The 16,570-nt window shown below is 41.2% G+C and overlaps 1 protein-coding gene across 2 annotated transcripts in view; it reads right to left on the bottom strand.

Moving 5' to 3' along the window:
• The window catches only part of CCDC148 (coiled-coil domain containing 148), a 309,952-nt gene that overhangs the window by 51,148 nt on the left and 242,234 nt on the right, over positions 1-16,570 (bottom strand). The window lies entirely within an intron of this gene.

Consider the following 16,570-nt stretch of genomic DNA (forward strand, 5'->3'; position numbering starts at 1 on the left):
GAAATGTTTTCAAAAAGTACCTCCTGTACACCTTAGGTCTTCCAAACCTTAGGATTGCCCCCTTCTACCTCCTACTCTGCTATTGGCCCATCACAGTGGGAGGTCTCACTGGTCAATTGTAGAGTGTAGGAAGAAACGGCTAGATGCTTGGCCAGGGCACCTGGCTAACAATGAATAACGGCACCCTAGGCTTTGTTCGCCATCTTTATAAAATCTGAATGGAACAGAAGACATCTGGAGTTGCCTGCCATATCATCATTCTTGGCATACCAGTGGCTTGAGATAGGCTGCTTTACAAACTTACCCAAGGCCAACTTACTGACTTCATTTTCATCCTGGTATTCAGATGATTGCTAGGTAAATCCCCACAAATACCATTAATGGCCCTATAATTGAACCTTGCACCAAAATGCAAGGCCTGCTAATTCATTTAAAAACAACACATTACAAGTTCATAGAAAAACAAAAATTCATACAGCTTCCACCCATGGTGCCCAGGCAAGCGTGAGGTCACTGTCTTTATGGCAAGATTCTGGGAATGCCAGGGGTTCCAATTCTCCTGAGAAGATGCTCCAACAATGTGCAGGCACATCTCCTCCTGAGAACTGGGATTCTCTGCATTCTCATGATCTTGTGGGAAGGATTGTGATGTCATCGTTTTTTAGAAAATGAGTGTGTGGCCAGCGTTAACGCTTGTTCTCAAAGGCATAGACAGTGGTGTTTATCAAGCATCAGCAATTCCTGCCTAGCCCCCTTCCAAACATTAGATCTAAAAGAGGCTCAGCACACACTTGATCCATCATATATGGCTTCACATTGCGCCACAGATTATAACAAAGACCAGATACTGCTCTTCGCTATAAATAGGCCCCAAATGAGAATTCATTTCTAGGAGAAAAGTTCCTGTGTAATGATCAGTAAAATACTTGCGTTCAGATGCATCCAAAACATGTAAAGACACATGTGCGTATATAATGATGATTTTTTTCTCCTTTGTTTAGACTTAATTTACGAGCTACAAATGCATATAAATGCGATACTGCTCTCCGCTATAAATAGGCCCCAAGGCGAATTCATTTTTTTTTTGAGGAAGGGGAGGGTTTGTAAAAATAGTTTTAAGGTAAATTTTACAAAAATAAGCCAAAATAGTTTCTCACTGAAATGTACTATCCTATTATTTTGCACCAAATGGATGTTCTGAGTTTAAACTGAACGTCAGGCAAACAATTACATAAACAGATGAAATAGGTATACAGAAACAGATGTACTTGTATTTCTCTCCATCTGCCAAATAATACATCCCAGTCTGGCAGGGCAGGGGACCCAATTCTTCGCCGCTGTAGTTACATAACATTTATAGATCTAGTCCCTCCCCAGCCTGTGAATGGACAGTGAAAGGAGAAGCAGCAGACTGATGAGCTGTCATTCTGCTCTTTCCTCCTATCAACATGCCGCTTGTTAGTACATGAGTACCGCAGCACCTTGTGCTGCTTTTCTACCTCGCAGTCTGAGCTCTGGTGAATGGGGGATTGCAAGTCAAATTGTTGGAATTTATACTTCTTGCATTTATAATAGTAAATTTCATTGTGTATTAGCGAAACAGAACTGAATTCATTTGTGTTGTTCAGCTTTTAGCACAGCTGAAATGTTTCCTGGGTTGCATTAACAGGTTGCTGATTTTGTTTGTTGCCTAGAACAATTTTTTAAATAAAAAATGATTATACATTACGATTTGAAATTAATATCATATCAGGTTATCTCTCAATGGATGTATAAATAAGCTGTTTACTATTTTACAATTCCAAATCAATAGCAGAGTGATATTTTTGCCCTCTCCCCCCCTCCTAGCATATCTGATTCTATACATATCTCTAATGTTCTGAGATCAAAAGATAGGCATTGTCATCAGTGATGCTGCATTACTAGAATCAAGAAGGATGAAGGAGAAGAGGAGTTTGGGTGGGGGGGGAGCGTTCTGCTCTGAATATCACACCATCTATGGTTCCTGTAAAGGTGCATCAATCCCTGAGACGTTCCATCATCAATGATTATAGCCACTTAATTTCACCCATGTAACCGAGTACCAGGCCTGAAATAGCCAGCACTACATGAAATGGAGAAGGAAATTTGCTAGGAGTGAAATACCTGATTTGATGAAATCTAAGACAAGACTGATTTAGATAACGTATTTACACAAACAATGGTTAGTTTACTAAAGGCAAATAGGCTTTTCACATTGAAAAAGAAATTGCACATTGCAAGGTAATTATGCCTTAGCTTGAATGTGGTGAAAGTTCACTTTGCAAAGAACAACCAATCATGTGCAAAAAAAAAGAAAAAAAAAACAGTATTTTTGCTTATCCTCATTCACAAAGCTTTCGGGAAAATTCTCTTGCAAAGTGACCAGCCTTATTTTCCTATAGTGAATCGCCCCCCAATGTCTCAGCCTACACACTGACATTAATTCAGACAAAAAATAAATGGGGGCACCCAACGTAACGTAGTAATATGAATGATACGCAAAAGAAAAGCCAAATTTCCTAGGAATTGGGCTGCATTCTACTAATCCAAAATTTCTCTGAAAAAAAAAAAGTTATCACTGTGGTAATTACATGAGAAGAAAAAAGGGAATAGCCACCTAAACACATGCTTAAATATAACATTGTATTTGTTGTGGCTAGCAAAAGACATACACTATATGGCCAAAAGTATTGGGACACCCCTCCAAATCATTGGATTCAGGTCATTCAATCACCTCCATGGCCACAGGTGTATAAAATCAAGCCCCTAGGCATGCAAACTGCTTCTACAAACATTTGTGAAAGAATGGGTCACTCTCAGGAGCTCAGTGAATTCATGCGTGGTACCGTGATAGGTTGCCATCTGTGCAATAAGTCCATCTGTGAAATGTCCTTGCTGCTATAATATTCCACAGTCAACTGTTAGTGGTATTATAACAAAGTGGAAGCAACTGGGAACAACAGCAACTCAGCCACCAAGTGGCAGGTCACGTAAAATGACAGAGTGGGGGCAGCGCATGCTGAAGCGCACAGTGTGCAGAAGTTGCCAACTATCTGTAGACTCAATAGCTAAAGACCTCCAAACTTCATGTGGCCTTTAGATTAGCACAACAGTGTGTAGAGAGCTTCATGGAATGGGTTTCCATGGCTGAGCAGCTGCATCCAAGCCTTACATCACCAAAGTGCAATGCAAAGCGTTGGATGCAGTGGTGTAAAGCACGCCACCACTGGACTCTAGAGCAGTGAAGAAGTGTTCTCTGGAGTGACAAATCACACTTCTCTGTCTGACAGACATGTCTGGCCAGGAGAACGGTACTTGCCTGACTGCATTGTGCCAAGTGTAAAGTTTGGTGGAGGGGGATTTTAGACAATTTCATGCTCCCAACTTTGTGGGAACAGTTTGGGGATGGCCCCTTCCTGTTACAACATGACTGCACACCAGTGCACAAAGCAAGGTCCATAAAGACATGGATGAGCAAGTTTGGGGTGGAGAAACTTGACTGGCCTTCAGAGTCCTGACCTCAACTCGATAGAACACCTTTGGGATGAATTAGAGTGGAGACTGTGAACCAGGCCTTCTTGTCCCACATCAGTGCCTGACCTCACAAATGCACTTCTGGAAGAATGGTCAACCATTCCCATAGACACCCTCCTAAACCTTGTGGACGGCCTTCCCAGAAGAGTTGAAGCTGTTATAGCTGCAAAGGGTGGGCCAACTCAATATTGAACACTACGGACTAAGACTGGGATGCCCTTAAAGTTCATGTGCATGTAAAGGCAGGCGCCCCGATACTTTTGGCAATATAGAGTAAGTCAGTACCAGCAGTAAGATCTCTTTCAGATGTGTGGCTTGGGGGGGGGGGGTAAAAGCAGGCAGCTGAGCCACATTTTTACCAGTCCCCGACTGTGCACCCGAACTGTCACAATACAGCTGGACAGGGCTGAGCATATGCTGTGGATGCTGAATTTTTACCTTGGGGTGCAGAGTCTGGCAAACAGCACTGCTTGGAAAACCCGCCCTTTGAGTTCAATGGGGCTGCGTCTCAACTGAATGCATTCCACATAATTGCAGCGTGGTAGTGCAGCATAAGGCTTCATTCACTTGGACATAAAAACTTCTGTTATTACACATGTGTTTTCTAAGAGAAAAGTTCCTGTGTAATGATCAGTAAAATACTTGCGTACGGATGCATCCAAAAACGTAATGAAGTGTATGCGTATATATTAATTTTTTTCTCCTTTGTTTAGACTTAATTTATGAGCTAGAAATGTGTATACATGCGTTTATAAGCACATAAAGTGCATGTTCTGCAGATTTTTGGATTCTGTGTTACAGATCTGAATGCAGTGCATGTTTGAATGACTCCATTAATAATAATACAGCTGCATTCAGAGCCATAATTAAACACTTATTTATGACTGTGTGAATGAGGCCTTAAAGGTTTAAAACAGGTGCTGAGGAGACAATATAACGCCTCCTCACCGCCTGTCAAATCCTCTCTTAAAAGCAATCCAAATGTGAATCGCTCTTCAGAGGGCACTACACTCCACCACGAGTGTACAAAACAGACATTAATCTTGGTAATGTCCAATGCATTTCAAGAAACCCAGAGAAGGCCAGTGCCTATAATGTGTTCCTGATAACAAATAAAACGTATTGTTCGCTATACCCATTTGCGTTGTGTCAATCACTCTTGCCGAATACAGTGATCATCCTTGTGAATACATTCAATTAATCTACAAGTTACTGCTAGTACAGACAGCGTTCTTTTCCCAGTCACTATCAAGGTGAGAAGTTCAGATTCAGAAGACTGTATATTATAATTTCATTCAGAGTCATCCAGTAGGCAGCGTTCCTCTTTTTCTTTTTTACCAATAGGAGAGCAGTTTTCAGAGATGTATGGTTTTTGATCACTTTTCATCCAAGAAAAACTGGATTTTAACAAGAAAGTACAGTAGGTTTGGATAGTTTTTTCTTTGAGTTATATAAAGAGCCTAAATGTAAAGTAACATTTTACATTATTTTCTTTTTTTTTACAGTCAAATATGAAATATTGAACATGAATAATACAGCTTTAGATAAAAAAAATTGTAGGTCTTATTTTCAGCTATCTGGTGGCATGACAGGATTTTATTTTCATGCATTTTAAGCTATCCTTTACAGCTTATCCTTATATTATAAGGCCGGATGTTTAAAGAGCTCAGTAGCTCAAGCTGAAAACACATAACAAGGTCACAACTGTGACTTATTATTATACAGGATTTATATAGCGCCAACAGTTTGCGCAGCGCTTTACAATATAAGGGAGACAATACAATTACAATACATTTCAGTACAGAAGGAATAGGAGGGCCCTTCTCATGGAGCTTACAATCTAAAGGAAGGGGGAGGTGATACAAAAGGTGATAGCTGCAGGGGATGATCTGGCGGAGGTGATTCAAGTACAGTTCTTAGGTGGAGGTGGGGTAGGCATCCCTGAAGAAGTGAGTTTTCAAAGATCGCCTAAAGGCAGACAGGGTGGGGGCTGACCGGACATGCTGTGGTAGGGAGTTCCAGAGGATGGGAGAGGCTCTGGAGAAGTCCTGGAGGTGAGCGTGGGGGGAGGTGATGAGGGAGCTAGAGAGGAGGATATCATGGGAGGAGCGGAGTGGGCGATTTGGGCGGTATCTGTGGATGAGGTTGGTGATGTAGCTAGGGGCAGTGTTGTGGATGGCTTTGTAAGCTGTGGTTAGTATTTTGAATTTTATACGTTGAGTTAGTGGAAGCCAGTGGAGGATTGGTAGAGAGGGGCAGAAGTCGTTGATCGGTTGGTAAGGTGTATGAGTCTAGCAGCAGCATTCATAATAGACTGAAGGGGGGATAGCCTGTGTAACGGTAGACCAGTGAGGAGGGAGTTGCAGTAATCGAGGCGGGATATAACCAAGGCGTGGATAAGTTGTTTTGTGGTGTCATTGGTCAGGAAGGGGCGGATTTTGGAAATGTTTCCTGAGGTTGAGGCGGCAGGATTTAGCCAGTGAGTGGATACGGGGCCCAAAGGAGAGGTCAGAGTCTAGGATTACACCTAGCACCCTGGCATGAGGGGAAGGACCAATGGTTGTGCTGTTGATCTTAATGGTAAAGTCATGAGTGGGGGATCGGGGAGGAGGAAATATTACTCAGTTTTTGAAAGATTGACTTATGACTTCTGTCTGACTGCTAAATTTGTTACAATGTATATTAAGGTTTCTCTAAAGCTGAATTCCAGGTATGCATATTTTGTATAGTTACATTAGTCTTGCCTGGACCAACACAAGTATGCATGTGTCATACATGGCCAATCCCCCTGGAAGCTGGAAAGAGCTTTAGTAAGCACAGCTACTCCAGAGTGTAAACAGAATAATAAATGGCGCAAACACCTAGTGCATTATCAACAGCAATTTATTGAAGGATAAAAGAATACATACTCGAAAAAAAAAAAGGTAGTAATAACGTTGTAATAAACAAAAGCAAACAAGGGCGCACTGTCATCGTGCATTACCATGGTACACCACGTGTTTATTGTGTAAACAAATAGATGTATACTCACAAACCAAAGGAAAATAAAAAGCAGAATATGTAGTCCACAAATGGCAGTCAATAAAATGCTGTGCCCTATTTAAGGATAAGCTGACGCGTTTTGGGAGACAAACCCCCTTCTTCAGAGCTAAACATAGCTCAGCATTTTATTGACTGCCATTTGCGGACTACATATTTTGCTTTTTATTTTCCTTTGGTTTGTGAGTATACATCTATTTGTTTACACAATAAACACGTGGTGTACCACAGTAATGCAGGATGACAGTGTGCCCTTGTTTGCTTTTGTTTATCAGTATCCAGATTTCCCGATCTTTGAAGGGCTGCACCTCTTCAGTTGGCATTCAGAATTCCTTCTAGTTTGCATGAAGATTTGAGCGCTGGTTTTGTTTGTCTGTTTTTAGTAATAATGTTGTACTTAAACCCAGAAACCCAGGGTCTTGCACACAGTGGAACTCTACTGGTTCAAATGCACATGAAATGACCCTCTGACACATTTTGGGGGTCATGTCCGCTTCTTCAGAGAAAAACTCAAACTGCTACTCCAATGATCTCCACTAGTTTCCTGCTGCCCTTCTGCTTGGTGAACACAGAAAGTCACTTCCTCGGCACAGACGCCATTCAGAGAACACGTTGCATTTTGTCACTAAGGTGTCCTTTTATGACACAGAGAATAGCTGCGATTCAACGGATCTCAGCTATTCTCTGGTCATTCACAGTTTATGACACTCAGGAGATCATGTCAGCCCTTCACTGGAGATCTGTGTTCTCCCTCCAGATTCTCCAGCCCAGAGCTGGAGAATCGGAGGGACCGCAAACTAAGCACAGATAATTTACCTCTGCTTAGTAAACTGATCTTTTACTGTAATCTCGCGAGATCATAGTAAAATCAGCCGTTTTTCAGAGTTTGTAGACCGTTCTCCAGCGTTTGGAGAACGTTCTCCCTTCGTTCGGAGAACTGCTTCATAAACTGCATTCATAGGAGAACTGTGTTCTCCGAGAATGCCGGAGAACTGAGCAGTGATCTATTACTGCTGGTTCATAAACGGACACCAATATGCAAAGTATTCTCTGATTGAACAAGGTGAACATTGTGATATTCCCACCCCACCTCTCCACGTTGTCTGATCTCTTGGCGTTCACTGAAAATGCAAAGTGCTCTTTGAATGGCATCCATGCTGAGCAAGCGATCCCCTGGGTTCACTAAGCAGCAGGGCAGCCGCTTAGCACAAAGCAAGCAGCGATTGTTGCAGTAGTGATGCTTTCTACAATGATTTTCAGCTTCCACGGGGATCTTCCAAGTATGGCACATACAGTTGTGTTCAAAATAATAGCAGTGTGTTGAAAAAAGTGAATAAAACTCACAATCCTTCTAATAGCTTTTATTTCCATACACACAAATGCATTGGGAACACTACACATTCTATTCCAAATCAAAACATGAAGAAAAATATATCAAATTTGTGTTGTTCCTCTAAAAAAATTGAAGAAAAGTGAATATTAGACTGTTCAAAAAATAGCAGTGTTTGTATTCTTCTTTACAAACTCAAACATTCACTATATAAACTGAAAAATGTTTGAAGATTTTGCTTTCCTTTGAATCACTTAATGAATATTTAGTTGTATAAGCACTGTTTCTGAGAACTGCTGTACATCTGTGTTGCATGGAGTCAACCAACTTCTGGCACCTGTGAATAGGTATTCCAGCCCAGGATGATTGGACTACATTCCACAGTTCTTCTCTATTTCTTGGTTTTGCCTCAGAAACTGCATTTTTGATGTCACCCCACAAGTTTTCTATTGGATTAAGATCCGGGGATTGGGCTGGCCACTTCATAACGTCAATCTTGTTGGTCTGGAACCAAGATGTTGCAAGTTTACTGGTGTGTTTGGGGTCGTTGTCTTGTTGGAACACCCATTTCAAGGGCATTTCCTCTTCAGCATAAGGCAGCATGACCTCTTCAAGTATTCTGATGTATTCAAACTGATCCATGATCCCTGGTATGCGATAAATAGGCCCAACACCGTAGTATGAGAAACATCCCCATATCATGATGCTTGCGCAACCATGCTTCACTGTCTTCACAGTGTACTGTGGCTTGAATTCAGTGTTTGGGGGTCGTCTGACAAACTGTCTCCGGCCACTTGACCCAAAAAGAACAATCTTCCTTTCATCAGTCCACAAAATGTTGCACCATTTCTCTTTAGGCCAATCAATGTGATCTTAGGCAAATTGTAACCTCTTCAGCACGTCTTTTTTTCAACAGTGGGACTTTGCGGGGGCTTCTTGCAGATAGTTTGGCTTCACATAGGCGTCTTCTAATTGTAACAGTCCTCACAGGTAACTTTACACCTTCTTTGATCTTCCTGGAGCTGATTGTTGGCTGAGTCCTTGTCATTTTGGCTATTCTTCTATCCATTTGAATGGTAGTTTTTCGCTTTCTTCCACGTCTTTCAGGTTTTGGTTGCCATTTTAAAGCATTTGCGATCATTTTATCTGAGCAGCCTATAATTTTCTGCACTTTTTTATATGTTTTCCCCTCTCCAATCAACTTTTTAATCAAGGTATGCTGTTCTTCTGAACAATGTCTGGAACGACCCATTTTCCCCAGAATTTCAGAGAGAAATGCACCGTAACCAGCATGTACAACATTTGCTGCCTTCCTTCCTTAAATAGGGGCAATAATTGCCACCTGTTTTTCAAAGAATGAATGACCTCACTAATAGAACTCCACACTGCTATTATTTTGAACATGCCCATTTCAATTAGTGATTCAATTACACAGAATCAGCAGCATGCATGTCATGACTGTTGGGTCTGTTGGATTTCTATTACTCTGCTACACCTGCTAGTAAATTATTTGCCATGTAGAAATATCATTTCTACCAAAAACAGTGATTGATCAAGTTAGTGATGTCTGACTGCTATTATTTTGAACACAACTGTACATACTTACATTGTGCATGCTAAACCAATGTAATTATGCAAACTAAAATGTATACTTGGAATTCGGCTTTAATTCAAGCAATGCAAGATATGTAACAATTGCCTTGATTTAATATCACATAATTCTTGCTGAGATGTGGACACCCCATGCAATACCTATACAGGCATTGCAGGCACAGAGACTAGGAAAAAATCTCCCCAGTAGGGGAGATAGAAAAAAAACAGAAATGGTAAAGCTATACTCTAGGCAAATATAATAGACACAACCTAATGCAGATCTGTAATTACTGATACACCGTTAAATGTTTTTTTTCTAAAGGTAAGCAGAGTAAGTATCTGAATTTGACCTGCTACCATCCTCTTGCAGTCACTGTTCAGCAGGCTCAAATGTGAGAGGAAGAAGGAGTACAAGGAGCCAATCTGTTCATGTGCCAAGTAACAGAGTGATGAGCTGTTTCTCCTTTCACTGTCCAGTCATGGGCAAAGGCAGAGCTAGCACTTATAGGAAGTGGCAGCTGTTGATCAGATCAAGGGCATCTTGTGGTGGAAAATAGATATCGCAGTGGAAACATCTGGACTGAGAGTAAAAATTGCAATAAAAGCTGCTTTTTTTTCTTTTAATGGGCTATTGTTATCTTGAGAGCTGGTTTAGACTGTGGTTGGGGGGGGGCTGAAGCTTCATTGGTCCGATATGGGCACTCTAATTCAATGGTGCATATATGTGGAGTGGTTTGTTCAGAAAGCAGATATCTGTTTTGGCTTGCCATGGATCCTTTCCTCTGTCGTCTCCTTTTCTGCTTCCTCTTACCTGCTGCTCTTCATCTCTTTGTCTTCCTGAAGCAAAGTTTTTTGTCTTTGCATAGATAATCTCTTTTTTCGGGTGCATTCTATTTTTTGATAACATCTCTGTGTTGTTCAGGTACTTGACCTTTTAGCAAACCATTTCTTCTATCGTTTTACTCTCCCTCTATTTGCCTGTACATGCCTCATAGCTGATTTATCTTGTTGATTACTTATTTTATTATCAATGTGGCTAACAACTACAAGTGACAAATCATTCTCAACTATCTCTTACTTTTACACTAGTGTGCGGTTTGTACCATGTAGTTCCGAAGTAAGCAAACCCGTCTGTTAAAACATTGTAAACATTACCAGTGTATTGTTTTTTGAACGGTTTCTTTAATAAAAAGTTATTGCAAAGAAAAACAGGTGGTTGAACCATGTTTTTACTGCCCCCCCCCCTTAAGCTACAAAGAAAGGCAGTCGGACAGGGGCATACATATGCCATGGTCATGGTGGTTTGCTTCCTGTCTGCAGCAAAAATCATACCACTTGTTTGGTAGTACCACTGCTTCACATGAACCATTCAAGTAAATGAGGATGGACCGCAACCGTCCTGTAAATGCATGTAATTCTCTGATTGTGTGACGGTAGTGCAGATTTACAGGGTTAAAACAGATAGCAAGGAAGAAACATATCCCCTCACTACCTGTCAAATGCCTCCATTTGGCCCTGGCTGAACCAAAGCACCTCCCCTCCCTATGTTCGGGGCATTTGGCCTGATACGGTTCAGGAAGGGTGCTTGCTCATTCCCCCCCCCCCTTTCCTAACCTGCTGGGCTGCATGCTCGGATAAGGGTCTGGTATACATTTTGGGGGAACCCCACACTGTTCTTTTTTTTTTTAATTTTGGCATAGGGTTCCCCTTAAAGTCCATACCAGACCCAAAGGGCCTGGTATGGATTGCAGGGGGCATGCATTTTTTTTTTAATCTTAATCTGCTGGCCCTTTCCTTAGCAACCAGCTATTCTTTACTCTGAAAATTAGAATTTTGAATTAGGATTTTGTAAAAAATTCATGAAATAAACAAAATTTAAATAAAAAAACTGATATTTTCCAATTGGTAAAAAAAAAAAAAAAAAAAAGGTGTGTTGGATCCAAATCACATCAATATACAGTCAGGTCCATAAATATTGGGACATCGACACAATTGTAATTCCTACACTGTTCACCTGATTTGGATGTAAATACCCTCAAATTAAAGCTGACAGTCTGCAGTTAAAGCACATCTTGTTTGTTTCATTTCAAACCCATTGTGGTGGTGTATAGAGCCAAAAATGTTAGGATTTTGTAAAAAATTTATGAAATAAACAAAATTTAAATAAAAAAACTGATATTTTCCAATTGGTAAAAAAAAAAAAAAAAAAAAAAGGTGTGTTGGATCCAAATCACATCAATATACAGTCAGGTCCATAAATATTGGGACATCGACACAATTGTAATTCCTACACTGTTCACCTGATTTGGATGTAAATACCCTCAAATTAAAGCTGACAGTCTGCAGTTAAAGCACATCTTGTTTGTTTCATTTCAAACCCATTGTGGTGGTGTATAGAGCCAAAAATGTTAGAACTGTGTCGATGTCCCAATATTTATGGACCTGACTGTAGATGAGGATCCGACTTGGAGGTGACTTCCATTAAAGTCTATAGACACAAGTCAGATAGAAGTCGCCTTGAAGTAGTACAGTAACCTTTTCTAAAGTCAGAGCAACTTCATTAGTGAAAATTAAGCCAGGTCTCATTTACTAACATGGGATTTCATATGTCATGTGACTTGGGGTCTCACAAGTCGTATCTCAAGTCACGGCAGTGTGAACCGAGCCTAATAGTCCGTCTTTGTTTCTATTTCTCTTTGTAATAACAGAATTATAATTGTTGGTGTGTCAGAGGTGTATCTCATGCCTTAATCTTTTTTTACCACTTAGGCCCTCTTCATGCCGGTGACCTGATCAGGTCCGCCTGTCAGTTTTTCAGGCAGGCTTGATTGGATGGTCCGTGAATTCCTATGGACAGGCAGGTGTAAATGGACTTGGGTCTGTTTACATCCACCTACCTCTGGGTCTGATCCAGTTTGCTTAAAAAAAGGTAAGGGGATCCATCCTCTTCTATTTAGGCAGGTCAGAGGGTAACTGGGTGTAAACGGACAGTAGAGTGCATTTACTCCGAGCCGCCTGTCAGTGTCCACAGAAACTGAGTGGACATGGACCTGTAATCCGCCCGTTCTGCTCCAATCAGCAGGGGATCTGAGCTGATCCCTTTCTAATCAGAATGGAATCTGTCCCATGGGAAGGGGCCTAAAAGGCATTTTTGTTTACCATCAAGGACTGTTGCTATATCTGTATGAACACCCCACAACTCCCTCTACTGACTACATTGAGAACATTTTTTAGCTCTCCCTTGACATGAATCAAGAAGTTTAGAAACTGAAAATTGAACTTTATATAGTTTGCTCTTTAAAAATAATTTTTTACTTACCTGATAAAAAAAGCAGGCAGGAAAAAAATCATATTAAAGTGGTTTCTGACCCTATTACCTAGAAGCTGCAGATTTTTGCTGACATGTAGCAGTTGGAAAAGACAATAGTCTGAATTATCCGACTCCTTTCGCTGTTCACTACAAGAGAATTTGACAGGCAGCCAAGACTATTGTTGGGTTTTTATGTGGCTGCAAAAATGCTTCACTACTACAAAAAATGAACCCTTTGTGAGCAAGAGAAGATAACAGTTTACAGTGAAAAATAAAAAAAAAAGCAAACGGGCAACAAATCAAAGCTTGGTGGAATCTTGCACCTAGAGAAATAAGCAGGTGGCCATTGCTGACCCATTCTTAAACTTATAGTTTTCTGGCGGTCAAACTGATCCTTTGTCTTTAATAATTTCTGGGTTACTGACCTGGAGCAACTATGCAGAGTAAATTTAAACTTGTGATCTACTTATTCTGGATCAGTGACCTATAAAGCATATAATCCATAGGCTCAGAGTGAAAGCCAGTCACAACTGGCACAAAAAATATGGGCCGAAAATATTTATTGGATGGGAGGGGAGCTTGCAGCTGAAATCCCCAACAGCATTACTTGAAAGAGGATGCCCTTGGCTCAGAGTACCCTTGGGAGTTTTAGTGGCTTTATACCTGCAGGTTGACTGCAGGACCAAATTCTGGTGCATGGCTCTTTATTGATGAATTGTTACTTTACACAGGATATGTAGATACAGTTGCAAGAAAAAGTATGTGAACCCCTTGGGATTACGTGGAGTTTTGCATGAAGTGGGCATAAAATGTGCTCTGAACGTCATCTAAGTCACAACAATAGAAGAACACGGTCTGCTGAACATAATACTACACAAACATTAGATGTTGCCATGGTTTAATTGCACATAACATGCAAACATTCACAGTGCAGGGAGGAAAAAGTATGTGAGACCCTAGCTTAATGACTTCTCCCAGAGCTAATTGGAGCCAGGAGTGAGCCAACCTTGACTCCAATCAGTGTGATGATATTGGATGTGTTGCTGACAGCTGTCCTGCCCTTAAAAAACACACACCTGTTTTGGGTTTACTAGTTTCAGGAAGCACTGTCTGATGTGAACCATGCCTCGCAGAAAAGAGCTCTCAGAAGACCTACGATCAAGAATTGTTGACTTGCATGAAGCTGGAAAGGGTTACAAAAGTATCTCCAAAAGCCTTGATGTTCATGTGTCCACGGTAAGACAGACTGTCTACAAATGGAGAAAGTTTAGCACTGTTGCTACTCTCCCTAGGCATGGTCGTCCTGTAAAAATGACTGCAAGAGCACACTGCATGAGGTAAAGAAGAATCCCAGAGTGTCAGCTAAAGACCTACAGAAATCTCTGGCACACGCTAACATTTTTGTTGACACATCTACAATAAGGAAAACATTAAACAAGAATGGAGTACATGGGAGGACACCGCGGAGGAAGCCATTGCTGTCCAAAAAGAATATTTCAGCACGTTTGAAGTTTGCAAAAGAGCACCTGGATGTTCCACAGCACTACTGGCAAAATATACTGTGGACAGATGAAACCAAGATTGAGTTGTTTGGAAAGAACACACAACACTATGTGTGGAGAAAAAAAGGCACAGCACACCAACATCAAAACCTCATCCCCACTGTAAAACATGGCGGAGGGAGCATCATGGTTTGGGGCTGCTTTGCTGCCTCAGGGCCTGGACGGATTGTTGTCATTGATGGGAAAATTAATTCCAGAGTTTATCAAGACATTTTGCAGGAAAACGTACGACCATCTGTCCGCCAACTGAGGCTCCGCAGAGGATGGGTGATGCAACAAGACAATGACCCAAAGCATACAAGTAATTCGACAAAACAATGGCTGCAACAGCACAGAATACGCCTTCTGGAGTGGCCCAGTCAGAGTCCTGACCTCAACCCGATTGAAATGCTGTGGCATGACCTTTAGAGAGCGATTCACACCAAACATCCCAAGAATATTGCTACACTGAAACAGTTTTGTGAAGAGGAGTGGTGCAAAATTACTCCAGATCGTTGTGCAGGTCTGATCTGCAACTACAGGAAATGTTTGGTTGAGGTTATTGCTGCCAAAGGAGGGTCAAACAATTATTAAGTCCAAAGGTTCACATACTTTTTCCTCCCTGCACGGTGAATGTTTACATGTTATGTGCAATTAAACCATTGCAACATCTAATGTTTGTGTGGTATTATGTTCAGCAGACTGTGTTCTTCTATTGTTGTGACTTAGATGACATTCAGAGTACATTGTATGCCCAATTCATGCAAAACTCTACGTAATCACAAGGGGTTCACATACTTTTTCTTGCAACTGTAAACTATATCTTGTCCTTTACTCCAACAGGGGTTCAACCAGTCAGCACAATGATCCTGTGTTTTTTTTTTCTTTCTCATGAGCCAGGACAGCCAGTAAAGTTGACCACATACAAGTAGAATTTTGTTTGAAATTTTATGTTTTAAGAACATTTGACCCCACTAACCTTTAGTTTAGTTCAACAGTTGTTTTCAACCACAATGACTATAAGCTCAAAGGAGCAGGATTTCTCGAATGAGCAAATTTCTAACAGTGTATGTGGATTTCATTCTGGAAGGTCCATTCATTGCAAAATCAAATGTTAAACACAAAAAAAAAACTGAAGCACTTTCAAATGACATTCATCAAGTCATCAAATGTACTTCATTTCATTTGAAAATCTACTGGTGTATGACCACCTTAACAACACATTCTGTCATTTGCCCCAATGTCATCCATTCGTCCTGGTAATAGTTCTTGGTACTTCAAGCCTCTTTCTCCAATTCTGAACCATCAGGCTTTTTTCTCAGACAATAAGTGCAGAAACTCAATCATGACACCTGCATCTCCCTTGTCCCTGTCCTGCACTCAGTGGGATCTGGTCAGGAGATCAGATCTGTGGGAGCCACTGAGAGACTAGCTATCACTTGTAAAATCAGAAGCCAGACTTCTGTGTTTACAAGTGACAGTGGTGTGCAGGGAGCAGAGGGCTTGAGTCAGAGGTGTTTCAACTGAGTTCCACCAAGTTCAAGCTGAAAAAAAGCCCCGGTGGTTCAATAACTTCAATACTTCATATTCAATACTCCCTCTCCAAGGCCCAAGAATGCTTCACACTTTACACTATGTGGCTTTGCCAGAGGCAATGATATCTGTGGAAAAAAGTCCCCTTTCACAACTGTAAGCAGATTCCCTGCTGATATGGGCAAAAATGGAACGGAAGTCAAATCTGTGCCAATTTAGCTTCTGCAGAGCTGACAAGGGCAGACCCCTGTTAGCTGTCTGAGTGGCTGGGTGTAAACAGACATCACAGTGCATTTAGCTACCTCTGATTCAGTCTGCAAAAAGGGAAAAAAGAGGAAGTCCTTTTCCATTCTTGTTACCAGACCTGGATGGACATGGAGGCCCATGCAAGCCTGTTTACATGTTCACTGGGGATCCATGGACCTTTAGATTGGGTCCACCTGATAAACTGACAGGCAGACCTGATCAGAACATCCGTATTAAAGGGGCCAAACTACTGACACACACCTTTGCACCACAAGGAACCCATCCAGGCAGTTGGCTGGGAGAGGCTGCATGCAGAGGACTCCTCCGTGAAACATACACCAATCAGTTGTAAGCGAACAGGCATCCCCAAAATTACTAAGAGTAATCCTAAATCAAATTTCTCAATGCATGTGTACATTTTCT

The sequence above is a fragment of the Staurois parvus genome, unplaced genomic scaffold, assembly GCF_062004578.1.
Source record: "Staurois parvus isolate SC_StPar_1 unplaced genomic scaffold, SC_StPar_1.0 ptg000031l, whole genome shotgun sequence".
NCBI classification, from domain to species: Eukaryota; Metazoa; Chordata; class Amphibia; order Anura; family Ranidae; genus Staurois; species Staurois parvus.